This window comes from Chelonoidis abingdonii, chromosome 1 (genome assembly GCF_003597395.2).
Source record: "Chelonoidis abingdonii isolate Lonesome George chromosome 1, CheloAbing_2.0, whole genome shotgun sequence".
In the NCBI taxonomy this organism is placed as follows: domain Eukaryota; kingdom Metazoa; phylum Chordata; order Testudines; family Testudinidae; genus Chelonoidis; species Chelonoidis abingdonii.
This window is the reverse complement of record NC_133769.1, coordinates 135,054,235-135,068,446: the sequence shown is the minus strand read 5'-3', so window position 1 is coordinate 135,068,446 and position 14,212 is coordinate 135,054,235. Positions and strand designations below refer to the sequence as shown.

Below are 14,212 nucleotides of genomic sequence, written 5' to 3'. Positions count from 1 at the left end.
TCATCATTAAAAATAATCATAATCTTCCAAAGTGCAAATTCCTTTGGTATTCCACTGTATGTGTATGAATGAAGAAAGCCAGAAAAGAAACACGGAGATAGGGAGGAAGTGACATTTAAAGAGTCACAGTCTGTTAAATAAGATGACTCAAGAAATATATTGTGCTGTGTATGTACCGTAAATTTAGCAAAATAAAAGTGTCCAAAGGCCAGTGACTTTCAAAATTACAAATAAAATTCCATCTAGAATAAAATCAGCATCTTTATTATTTTGTGCTGTCTGTTGCTTTTACTTGAAACATTCAGCTACGTTTGCTAGGGCATTACGTTGAATTTACAGATATTTTATTATATGCACCATGATCAATATATTCACAAAGGATGTGTCAATATGGTCTAGGGGACTGCACATGCAACTGGGAGTCAGTGACTCCTAAATTCTACTCCTGACTCTGCCCCTGTATGTGCTGAATTCCAATCTTGAAAGGATGAGGCCCACATTTCATGCATAGTTAAATGCTTTCACTTTATCTTCACCAATAACACTAAGAACTTGGTTCTGAAAATGCTTAGGCAAGTGAGTAAAGTTACCCATGTGAGTAGCCCCACTGATGCCCCAGTGGTCCTTCCTGGGTAGTCACCATGATAGTTCCCTAAAAAAGGATCAGCAACCAAATGAAGTCACTGCCATGACCATGCCCCATCTCTAAAACAACTTCCAATCCTACCACTAACAGCAACCAGCCATGTTAGCCTGCATGTTGATCTGCATCCTGAAAGTCAATCAAATCGGCTTCCCCTTTCTTCCTCTCTCTTTGAGTGCCGATGGAATCAATACCAAGCCTAAAGGCCTAGGCTGAATTAGACAAAATTTAAAACCACTAAGTAGGGTCTTACCAAATTTACAGCCGCAAAAATGCATCATGGACCATGAAATCTGGTCTTTTGTGTACTTTCACCTTATACTATACAGATTTTACGTGGGAGACCAGTGTTTCACAAACCGGGGGACCCAACTCAAAAGGGGAGTGTGGGGGCAGGAGGTTACAAGGTTATTGTAGAGGAGTCAGAGTATTGCCACCCTGACCTGCCTTCAGAGTTGGGTGGCCGGAGAGTGGTGGCTACTGGCCAGGCGCCCAGCCCTGAAGGCAGTGACCTGCCAGCAGCCGCGCAGAAGTAAAGGTGGCAGTGCCATACCATGCCACTCTTACCTCTGTGCTGCTGCTTTCAGAGCTGGGCGGCCACAGAGTGATGGCTGCTGGCCAAGGGCCCAGCTCTGAAAGCAGTGGAGCAGAAGTAAGGGTAACAATACCATACCATGCCATCCTTACTTCTGCGCTGCTGCTGGCAGTGGCGCTGCCTTCAGAGTTGGGCTCCCAGCTAGCAGCTGCCCCTCTCCAGCTGCCCAGCTCTGAAGGCAGCACTGTCACCAGCAGAAGTAAAGGTAGCAGTACCTTGACCCCTCCTACAACAACCTTGCAATCCCCCAATTCCTTTTTGGGTCAGGAGCCCTACAGTTAAATGCTGTGAAATTTCAGATTTAAATATCTGAAATCATGAAACTTACGATTTTTAAAATCCTATAACTGTGAATTTGCCCAAAATGCACCGTGTTTCTAGTAGGGCCTTACCCATAAGAAATATTACCACGAATAAAAAACAAACAGCGGGTACTGATTCACCTCTCAATTGGGGCTTCCCGCTTAACTCTGTCGGGCCAAATTCTCCTTAATTATAGCAGTGTAAAACAGATGTACCTTCATCAAAGCCAAAGAGCTCATATGGTGTAAAACTAGCATAAGGGAAAAACTGAAAATATTTCAGGCTCACTGACAGTCGGGCTCATTGACTTTAGTAATACTGCTCTCAGTTTACTTCCATGTAATTGAGACCTGAATCTCACTGTAGCAGGGTGCTGGTGCAAAAGCACCTAATTAGCCCCTGCCCAGTCAGCTCCAATCAAGGGAAGAAGATTGGGGCTGATGGAAAAGGCCTGATGCCGGCCTGAGGATTGGCAACACCTGCTGGCTTGACAAGCTAAGGGCTATAAAGGCTGGGAGGGAGCCAGAAAGCGAGGGGCAGCCAGAGAGAAGTCTGTCAGGGAGAGAACTGGAGGCCTCCTAGCTGAAGGCTGCCTCTGTCTGTAAAAGAGGTTGAATAATCCTGTAAAACTTGTAAATAGATAGACACTGGTGGTGGAATAACTGTAGGTAAATAAAGACATGGGTGTTGTGCAACCCTGAAGCCTCTCTGAGCCTTATTGGGGCAGCAAGCGGGCCCCAGGAAGAGGGGTGGATTGTGAACCCTGTTACACTCACACAAAAAAAGGATTAAAAAACCCCACACATATTGTTACAGTGTTTGCGGACACTGTTGAATTTTAATATGCATGAGTAGCTGAAAGTGATATGCCTAGAAACTACAAACAAAACTGAGTCTATTCCATTCTATTTTAATCATTCAAGCAGAAAGAAATGCAAAAATAAAACACATAGTACATAATGCAAAATAAATCTAATTTTAAATAAAAATACTTTCATTTTTAATAATTTAAGAGGTTGTTAGTAACACAGTAAATAGATAGGGATGTTTTTTGTTTTAATATATAATTTTAACATGACAACAACTGTTTAAATAGTATTTGCATTCTACATGACATTTTACTACGCGATAATTTTATTCCTATATTTATTATTTCTACCATTTTCACAGAAAATGAAGGCTATTAAAAGTAAATTTAATTTCAAAAATTTAAAGCAATGTTAGAGTTATAATGTCTTCTTTATTCTACATCCATCTCTGCTTTATCCAGAACTATTTTCATCTGCAAATAATTCCTTAAGCTATAAATGCACAGTAAGATATATAACATACTGCATAACTGAAATGGCTTCCAGAAGGAGAATGAAAATCCAAACTGTAATCTCCAACTCTGTTTCCCAGTGACACTGAGGCAGAGTTCCACAAATAGCTGGAAAGTTATATTAAGTGACTGTCTGATGTCCTGCCAGAGTCTTTGATAGTCGGCCAGAGTACATAGGTCAGATATTGTTTATTTATAGAGAAGATGGGCACTGTTTAAATCATCTGAGATTTTAGTAGGTTTTAAATACTGTACTGTACATTACATTTTTGGTAAAAGGGGCACAGATGCATAAAATGACTGTAGGAACATCCCCTTCCCAGTTAATATGTCAGGAAAGCACTAAAGCACGTTTAACTGCATCCTTATTCAGGACAGCACCTAAGCATGTGCTTATCTTTGATCATGTGTGTAAGTCCCACTGACAGATATTTACACCCGCACACCCACCATTGGTACTCCCATAGAAATGTACACATTTGTTTAAAAGAACATCTTTATCCCTCCCTTCCTCTCTTCTCCATTTAGATTGAAAAGCATTTGCAGTGGGGACTGTCTTATTATGTGCCTAGCACAACTGCACCCCAAGCTGACTTGGGACAACTAGATGCATAAAATAACCGAATTTCTTTTTCTGCATTTTCAAAGTATATTGAATGAGATGCCTGCTATGGTATGAATAAACAACATGACTTGCACTCTTCTCTGCTATAAAATATTCTATTTATCATTAGCAGAGTAGCTGGGGGTCAGGACTGTTGGGTTCTTATCCCAATTCTGCCACAGACTCATATTTTGATCAAGTCATTTTTTCTGCACCTCTGCTCTTCTATCTGTAAAACTGAATAATGCTCACTTTTCGTAGGAAGATGTCGTGTGGTGAAATTACACTCACAAGACGCTACAGAATTTGTTTTGTAATGATGGAAAAAGAGTACATCATGTGATTTCTGTTTTAGGCAGAACTTCTTCAAATATATACAAAGTATGTCAATAATATCAGCAAATCAATCTTTGTTTTGGGTACACAACATAAACACAGGATTTTTCTATTAATTTAACTTTTTCTTCTGATTTCAACCACATAAAGTACCAAAACAGTATTATTTAATATGTTGAACTTTGGTTCCCCTCCATTCCTCCCCCCGGCTCTCATCATATGAACAAGCTGGAAAATTAAAGTGTATTAATGCTTCTTTCTCTTGGCATTGCTTTTATTTTAGCTTTGCAGATTTTCAAACTTGACAGAGTATTTAATAAGACATAATAGAAACTCTGTGTGTCAGTTCCAAGAACGAGAAAAACACTCAGCTTTAACCTGTCTGAAACACAGCAAGCACTTGCAAGAAAGAATCCTAATAGGTAGAATTACTTACATCTTGTCTTTGCTAAGATATTTCTAACATTGTATTAGTTCTAACTATGATATTGGGCATTCCCATGAATGCTCATAAAGTCAATGATTTTAAAAGCTTAATTTTGATTACTATTTTGTAATTATATTTATTTTGATAAAAACAATGTTTTACCAAACTGAAATTTTAATCCATTTCCATTTTGGCTGACAAGAATAGCCTCCAATGTCCCTTCTCATGCACCGAACATGGTAATTTTTGGCCAACTCCATTGTCCCTCTGGTGCTTACTTTTTTCTGGTGTCTTGACATTTTCTGATGGCTATTACCCCAACAATTCACTTCCTTTTGCTTTTCGCTCAACGGTTGCTCACTATTATATAGTAATTTCACGCTTTGGCAGCTCTCAGATATTTCTGATTTCCCCTTTAGTGGCTCCTATCTTTCACTACTGACCACTAGCTGCTCATGGCATTTTCCTATCCTCTTTCAACCTCTCTGCTGTTCTCATTGGTCCCCTCCACAAATACAATAGCTTCCTATTTCTTTTTGAGCTGTTTCCTTCTCTCTCAAACAAAGTCTTCCTTCTTTTAAAAAAATAAATAAATGATTGATTTTGTGTTAAGGCACTAGGACCCAGGATCTGGATTCATTCCCTGCTTCTGCAACAGAATTTCTGTGTGATCTTGGGCAAGAAAAGAGGGGATAGATTTTCAGAAGAGCTCAGGGCCAGATGAAGTGTCTTTGGGTTGGGATGAAGAATCCTCCCTTGTCACTGGGAGACAAGGTCTGGAAGCAGCAGAAGGTGAGATCAGTGTATGAGAAAGGTTGACAATCCTCCAGGATTGTCCTGGAGTCTCCAGGAATTAACTATTATGTCATGTGAGGAAACCTCCAGCAATACGCCTAACCAAAACTGGCAATCCTACATACCAGTGCAGTTGGCACTGGATTGGTGTTACCAGGTTAACATTGGCTCTGTCTAGTCTGATTTCCCTATTGACCCTGAGGATCAAGGGAATAGGCCAGGAAAATGTCCTTTAGAAGTTTCTATATATCTCTTAATGTTTCTGAGGTCCAGGATGGCTCTCAGACTATTTCCCTTCTTGGATATTAGGAAAAATCTGGTGTAAAACCTATTTCCTGGTGTTGCTGAGGAACCTCCTCTACAGAACCCTTTAAAAGAAGGGAGCCTATCACCTCCAACAGGAGTTTATAATGAGAGAAACTGTGAAATTGAGGGAGCCTTCTGTGATAGCAGATCAAGTAACCATCTCTGACGTTATCTAACACCCAGTGATCAAAAGTAATCTCATACCAGATGTTGAAGAGGACAGAGAGATCAGAACCGAAATGAAATGAGAGAAGCATATGGCTGTGAAGCATCTTGTCAAAAGGGATGTTTGGGAGCTAATGGCAAGGATAACATACGGTGAGGGATCCTACTTCTATACTGTGTACTTTTTACAGGAGCCATTTTAGAAGAGGCTGGAAGTTCATATCACCTCTCAGGTTAGAGACACTGTTGTTGTTGAGTAGTGGGAGACTGTCTCTGAAACCAAAAGGCTGTGTAACATGGTTTTCAATTAGTCCTTAGTCCATCCTGTGCTTTGCTGAACATTGGGCTACCCACATTTGCTATCCTTGCCTGTCAACTGCCCTTGTCTCCAAACCTTCCCATTTCATGTTGATGTAGTTCAGAATTGTTCGTTTCCATGTTATTCGCGGTCTTCCTCTTTTTCTTCTTGCGTTCTCTGGTAAGCGTTCTTTTTCCATTCTCAGTACACGTCCCAGCCACTGATGTCTTCTTTTGTAGATTATTTGTGAGAGGGTGCCTTGTCCAGTCATTTTTCTGACTTCTTCATTTGTCTTCCTATCTCTATATGTTATTCCCAATATTCTTCTCAGACATTTGTGATGAAATACGTCCAGCTTTTGTGTATCTTTCTTGGTAAGTTGCCATGTCTCACTGCTATATGTTATGATGGCGATAACAATTGTTTTGTACATGTTCAGTTTTGTCTTGAGGGAGATGTTTTGTGTTGCCAGATGTTTTTGAGTCTTCCAAATGCAGTGTTTGCCTTCCCGATTCTTATTTCCTCAGAACTAGTACCGTCTTGGCTGATGGTACTTCCAAGATATGTAAAATTGTCCACCTTCTCCAGTTTCTCTTCTTCAATTTTAATTTCTGTCCCTGTAGTCACCATTAACATGACTTTACATTTCTTTGCATTGTATCTCAAACCTATCTCTTTATTAGTACTTTTACCTAGTCTGTGAATTTTTGTAGTCCGTTGGCATCTTCATTGACAAGAGCAATGTCGTCAGCAACGTCTAGATCAAATAGCCTTGAATTGTTCCATTGTAGGTCATATGTATCACTGTTGCATTGTTTTAATCCATAGTCGATGACCAGCATAAACTTTAGTAACAGATGCAAATTGGTAGGTGATTCTTTATGGGCTTGTCTAGATGGCATGTTATTACACGACAAGCCAGGGTGTGACTCTGCAACACACTGGTTTGCTATGCAGTAAAATTCCGTGTGGACACCACCACAGTGCAATAGAAGTTCCAAAGTGCCCATTGATGAAGTACCATTTTAAACAGCAATGTGTCAAAGCGGCACTCTGAAACATTCACTGCTGTATAAAAGTGTCCACACAGTATATTACTTCACAGCAGGCTAGTTCACTATAGATCCACACCCTGGCTTGCCACACTGTTGCATCCTGTGTAGACAAGTCCTTAGTCTTGATTTTTTCCAGCATCACTTACCACTAAAGAGGTCAGAGCCCTCAAAAGTAAATCCCTTAGTTGGCTTCTGACTCAGTTTGAAGCCAGGCATGATTTTGAAGCCAGAGTATCTTCTGAGAGCTATACCAGTGACTCTCTCTCTCACTATTGAATCTGAGGTGTCATATATTAACACTGGTGCCAAAGACAATATCACTGTGTCAGGTTTGGCAGTATGTCAGAGAGATTATGGACTTCCAAATTCAGGGCTGCATAAATAACTGAAGAAGGCCCTGCATAATATCTTTCCATTTCCAATGGAGTCTTTGGTTAAGGAAGCCAAATGGGATCTCCAGATTGGGCTGGTGGAACTTTCATGCCCAGTTCTGAGAGGATCCAGTGTTCTTCTGGGATATTTTGGTTTGAAGCCAGAGGTGAATATCACTGCGTAGAGTCAAGCAACAGAGGCAATGCTAACAGCATCAATGGAGGGGCGGTGTTCTTTGATAAGAGGAGAAATCGACTGTGTCAGAGGTATTAGCACTGGTCAGGTAGCTATATAATTAAGCAACAGAGACTGACTTGAGGATTGAGTGCCAAGCGTGACAACCAATAAGGAGTCCCCAAAGGAAACATGTGCCAGTGGCAGAAATGCAGAGTGATGCTTCCTCCTCTTCTCCTCCTTGGACTCTCTGGAACATGTAGTCTTCTTTTGCAACAGAGCAGCAACAGCCAGAGACCTGGAAATCTGCCTTTTGGTTATGGTGTCAACTTTAAAGATGCCAAAGGAGGCTACAGTGCCAGTGGCAGTGCCGACAGAGATTTCAGTACTGCTGCAGACTGTCTAGATGAAGCTTGCAGTGTTGCACCATGTCAGGTGGGAAGCTTAGCTGCTAATGCTATTTTGCTTTGGAGAGGTGGATCTCAGGCCTGATATTGAGCCTAGTGTATAGAAGAGGAGTGCCCTCCCTTATGTAGTCTGAATTGATGATGTCATCCTAGCTACTGCATGCTCTCCCCAGTGAACCTGGCTTTTCTATACAGTTCACAGCTCAACACCAGAGGAATGAATTCTATTAGTGGGAATGCACAGAGGACCTTGAAGAATAAACTTAGTTTCTTAACTTCCCCATATAATTAAAATATTGAAGAGCCTTTATATTCCTTGTTGCTAATTTCCATAATATATCCTTATTACCACATCAATATCCTTTCTACAAGAGTGTGCACAATACTCTTCTGCATAGTGAGATAGTGAATGACTAGAAATAGTTAAACTGGCTGTAATAAAATAATGGAAACATCACCCCAAACTCAATCTCAGCCTGACATTTTGGGTTCGAATAAATGTTAATTACAGGTAGTCAAAAAATCAATAAGAAATATTAAGGGCATTTTTCAACAATTTGTACTGTCTTTTTAAAAATTTGGTCAAAAGTTTTTCATTGTCCAAACATTTCTAAATAGCCCCGTAAAAGCATTTTTTGAAACAAAACTTTTGATTAAAAAATGTCAGGTGTTCCTTTTCACTGAAAATAATTTTTTTTGACAAAAATAATTGAAAACTTAGAAAATTTCAACCAGTTTTATTCATTATGCAAGTGTTCCATTTCAATTCTGTCTTCTTTTCATAACACTGAACTTTCATTGATTTTTAAGACCAGAAAGGGTCATTATGATCATCACAGGCCATATATTTCACCAATAATTCACTTCTTGGTTCTTGAAAGGACAAGAAAACAGAACCGACAGAATAACATGAGAAAGACAATTCAGTCTCTCTCGCAGTATTCCCAGCATCACCAGAAGTAGATGCACCAAAAATCTCATCAGAGAGCCTGTTCTTAAAAGACTACCAATCTAATTTTGCAAACTCAACAGATTGAGCTAAATAGCCAAACTTATTTATACTTCTCTGAACAGACCATCTGAACCATGAAGAAAGGGCAGTAGGGTTTGATTAAAAATATGGGAAATGGGAGAAGGAAGACACAGAGATATCACAAATAGTATGTGCCATTTAATAAACGTTAAGACAGTTAAGAGTTTGTTTTTATTTTTTAGGTAGAAATTTTAAAATGCTGGATTTTATAATGGATTATAATTCTACCAACTGAAATTGCCTTTAAGCAGACTTGGCAATCAATATTGCCATTTATAGTCCATAATAAACGCTTTGGTTGCAGTGCAGCACAAAGGAGGTAGTCAATTACTTGGAAAAATGCTTTCAGTTTTGGTAATGGGAGGTAATTTTTAACATTTTAAGGAAAAGAGTGCATTGTTTAGACTGAAGATGAGAATTTTGCCTCGTCTTTGGTCTAAACAATGCAATAGTTTCTTTAAAATGTTAAAAATACCTTCCATTATCTAAATCGAAAGCATTTTTCTGAGGTTTTGGCTAGGCAGGGTTATCGCCAAGGGGTCAGGTATTTCAGTGATTTATTTCACTTGAAGTTAAAGTAACACTGGTTAATGTTTCTTTGTTTTTAGAAATTTAGGGGAAGAAATCTAACTTTTTTAAGTTTGGTGTCCCACCACTTATATCTTTTTGATTCTAGTTCTCCTAAGGCTTAAACCAAACTTTCTGCTTTACACAGAGGTCCTATTGGAAATGCAACCATGTGGAGACAGATGAGAAAAAGAGGTCTGGATTGAGAGGCTTGTGGAAGCCAGCAGCAATGATACAAATTCTGAGGCCAGATTTGGTGCTGCATCTCTCAGGAGGCAAAGATGACTTTATCTTTGTGCCTCCTGAATTCCAGGCTGTTGTGGATACCAGTATGACACCCAACGAAAATTAGAGCCTTCAGTTTATAGAAGTTTTATCCAGCTTCTTATGAGCTGCTCCAAAACCCAGAATTGCTGTGGAGGACAGCGTTGGGATGTTATTACACTCCTCTGCTGGTGGTAGTCTACTGAGGAATTCTGTAGCCCTCTTAACTGGTCCAAGTGTTGTAAAGAGGCCACAGCAGGGGCTGTAATCTGACTCCTGATCTTTAAAATTTGATTCTGCAGTGGGATCTGCTAGTGAGTGGACTCTGCAGAGGGGTGGGGATCTGTGCTATTCTGCATGAATTGCACCTTTGACATACACTAAATGTTAATGTTCTCCAAACAATTTCATTAGAGGAATTTTCCAAAGCAAGATCACAATTTAACATGTAAATCAACACCGCTATACTATTTTAAACTCTGGACTTTGTAAGAGGTTCTTATTGTTAATATAATTGGAGGAGTCCTGCAACAAATGCAATTTTGAGACTAGCAAACTACTGTTAAAGTCAGTGCAGGTTATTTTGAAAGACGTTGAGCAAGGGTTTGATAATTTAGGACTAGGAGGGGTTTTTCACAATAAGTAGGAACAGTTATTAAGGTCAACAGTTCAGAAAACCAATAATCTTTTTAGGACTATTAAGTGATTTAAATAAAATGCACTGATGGGGTGACAATCTACTCATTGTAAATTATTAATGTCCCAAAATTACTTTAAGTAAATTATTGTGAATCAGAACAACAGGGCATATAATCTTGTTGCATCATGTGATACAGCATGGCCAGAGGGCAGCATGAGAGTGTTAGCAGGGGGCCTTATTCCCTGCCAAGGGAGGAAAGTTTGCTTTAGATTAACTAGAACACCTGTAGCCATTTAGAGCACCTGACTCCAATTAGAGCACCTGACTTCAGTCATGTGATAAAAACCCCTGCTTCAGTCAGACAGTGTGGGAGTTGAAGGAGGAAGGTTTGATTGGAGCAGAGTGCAGGTTGCAGAAGTTGGAGAAGAGAAGAGTTTGATAAGAGAGAAATAGAAAGTTTGGAGGAGTGCTGCGGTGGATTGTGAAGTCCAGAAGAAACCCTAGGTAAGGGGCACCAGGCTTGTGTACAAGGGAGGCAAGAAGCCCTTCACAAGCTGAAGGATAGGAGAGGGAAGTAACCCAGGGGAAGGAACCGCTAGTTCAAGTGGTTCACCACAACCCTCAGGGCCCCTGGGTTGGGACCTGGAGTAGAGAGTGGGCCCAGGTCCTTCCCTCTCCACTCCCCTCCTCCAAGGACACTAGTGGAATAATTAAGAACCAGTTCAGAGGCAGGCAATAGTGCCCTGAACCTAACCCAGAGAAGAGAAAGCGCGAGACCCAGCAGATCAGTACCGGCAATTTGCCACAATCATAATTGTATTTTATTTAGAGAAATGGATACTGAGATATAGTTAAGAAATAAAAACTGTTGATGATGACAAATATTGTTAACTAATATTTTTGCTGAAAGGAAAAAAGTAATTTGTTTTCTGCAGTAACGTGTTACTCAGAATTTTACTGTGCTAGCCTGATCATCAGTCAAAATTCAAACATAACAAATCTCCTAGTGCTGTAACCATCCTCTCATAGCACATTAAGTAACACTGGAAACTAATCATGCAAATTATTTTGTGCTTGAACTGACAACCAATTTTACCACCTGTAGATATGGTGTGTGTGTTTTGTTTCAGGTTACTGGCTTTTCTCAAACAATATTCTTCATGTTTATTGTTTTTCTTTCTGCTTCAAATTGTAGCTTCTACTCAAGAAATTACAGAGATGATTCGTACAGTAATTTTTGCATTATAATCACTTTGTAATTGACATGTGACTGAATATTTTTTATAAATAAAGACCCAACAGTTAAGACTGATTTAGACATGATATAATCAAGCCACTTGAGGAAAATTATAATACTCTAGTATTCCTTTTCAAAGTTTACACTACAGGGTTTTGGCAACAATTGCTCACTGTGCTAATATGGGTGCAACTCCAATAATGGGCGTGAGAGTGCAGAGGAAGCTCTTAAAGCTTCTGGCATTTTTAACATCTTGTTTTTTAGACCTGCTTTGAGGAGGGCTAGACAACTTAGTGGTAAAAATACTGGCAGGCTGTGGGAGCTTTATGATATTAATGGCCTGGTTTACCTGAGACTTCTTATATTAGCAAAACTGGGTAAGTTATGGATGGAGTGCTCACCGTTCAGCTTTCACTCTCAATTTGTTCTGTATTGTTATTTTTAATTATATCTGTACGGTAGTCCCTAAAGACTCCCAACTGAAATTACTGCTCGATCTTGCCAGCGGCATATGAATACATAGTGAGGAACAGCTCCTGGTCCAAAGTCTAAACTTTGCCTAAACAGAGAAGAGAGCGACAGAAGATAGAAAGGGAAAATGAGGCACAGAGAGGTGAAGTGACTTGCCCTAGGTCACACAGCAGGTCAGTAGCAATCTCAGGAGTAGAACCCAAGTGTCCTGAACTTGAGTCCATTGCCTAACCAAGTGAACCATTCTGCCTGTCCCTTATTTCAACAGGTTTTGATTGAGAATCTTACTCTTTAAAATATTTTTGGTATTTTAATAAAATAACACATCTTGATACATTTAAGCTTCTGATCACAGGAAGGAAACTGGGTGACATCCCAGACCGATTTCAGATCAATCCATGTTGTTATGTGGTGTCTCAATCCCAGAACACTTTCACCTTTAGGTGAGTGAAACAGCTACTCCCAGTGTGTGACAGATCCACAACAACTGACACGCAATGACTTACAATATCAAGGAAGCCCCATGGTATGCTTTGCCAAAGATGGTACGTTTTAGTCAAGGAGTTACAGAAGTACACTGTACTCTGTAGCATAAAGGTCATGGAAGTCCCAGTGTGCAAAGGAGGGTGATGCTGCCCATAAAGATGGGCAGGAAGACAATACTGAGTTCCACCTTCCACAGGATGACAATGGACTCCACAGTGGATGTTTGGGTTCTGAATTATTTTTTATTAATAATATTATATAGCAGTTTCATCTATACATCTCAAGTACTTTACAAAGTGAGGGTAAGTATGAATATTCCCATTTTTGAGATGGGGAATCTGAGGCTTAGAGAGATGAAGTAACTTGTCTCAAGTGACACAGCATAATAATGGCAGAACCAAAACAGTACCCAAGTCATCTTTTCAAGCCCAATACCATATCCACAGGAGCACACTTCCTCCATATATAGTCAATAAAATATGAATACAAAAATAGCGGGCATTCCAGTACTAGCTGATTATGAATATTTGTTTGATTCCTACATTACACATGGTGTGAGCCTTCAGATACGTACTACTGCATGCTTAGGTGGCAACATGCGGTACAACTTTTTAATTACAATGTGTTTTAGATAATAGCAACATATCTTAACTGCACTTCATTATGAAGTATGTTGTTTCATTTAAAAAACCTAATAAAAAGGAACACTGTGCTTAGAATACAAGGTTGAAATTTTTAGTAAAAAGCTGATCTTCTACGCACTCCTTATTGACTTGAAGTTTATGGAATCATTTTAAGCTACTTTTGTATAAAACAGTTGACTCTGTGTATTGAACTCAACAGACACTCAAGAAGTAAATTGTTCAATATTAATAACCAAACTTCACTAAGTGCTACACACACATTTAACTGAATCTTGATGAGGCTTAAAAATAATATTATAGAATCAACTGTCAATTTCTTTTGTTTCTTGTCCTCAACCTGAGATTGTCCTGATTAACTGTATGTTCTATCTAAGTCCCTGATCCTGAAAAAAAACTTACACATGGGTTTAATTTTAATCATGTAAGCAGTCTTATTTATTACAATGAGGCTATTCACTTGAGCTTAGTTAATCATGGATGAAAATATTAGCAAGATTTGGGCCTAATTTTCTAGCATATAACCTTATTCAAAAACTATTACTGCTATATTTAGAATATCAATAATAATAAGTTAGAGTGTGCACTTATATAGCACACCTTTCATCTCAGGATCTCAAAGAGCTTTGAAAATAGGGTCACTATTACTATTCCTATCTTACGAATAAAACACGCAGATTGAATAGATTACTGTTTCAAACTGACCACCCTACTTTTCCCTATTAGTAACAGTAAAACAAAATTCTAGTTTGGTATAATCCAGTGGTTAACGACCAGTGGTACTTCTTTGCAATTTACTCCTGGCATAACCTTCATATCCTAATGATAAACCTCTGCTCTAGGGCCTGAAGTCCTGCAACTGCCTAACTCCCATTCAGTTGAGTGTGCACTAATGGGTCAAATTCACCTCAGTGCAGATGCCCTTTGCACCACTTAAACCCCCACAGAAGTCCTTAACGCACAGCTTTAAGCTGAGTCTTAGGTGGTACACAGGCCATTGTGCTGCCCTCTGTATTGAAATGCATTTCACGTTAATCTACTGGTTTAACTTGGGAAGCTCCAAACCCTTGTT

The 14,212-nt window shown here is 39.3% G+C and overlaps 1 long non-coding RNA gene across 6 annotated transcripts in view; it reads right to left on the bottom strand.

Annotated features, from left to right (window-relative positions):
* The window catches only part of LOC142047457 (uncharacterized), a 128,481-nt gene that overhangs the window by 56,085 nt on the left and 58,184 nt on the right, over nucleotides 1–14,212 (bottom strand). The gene's annotated exons all lie outside the window — the stretch shown is intronic.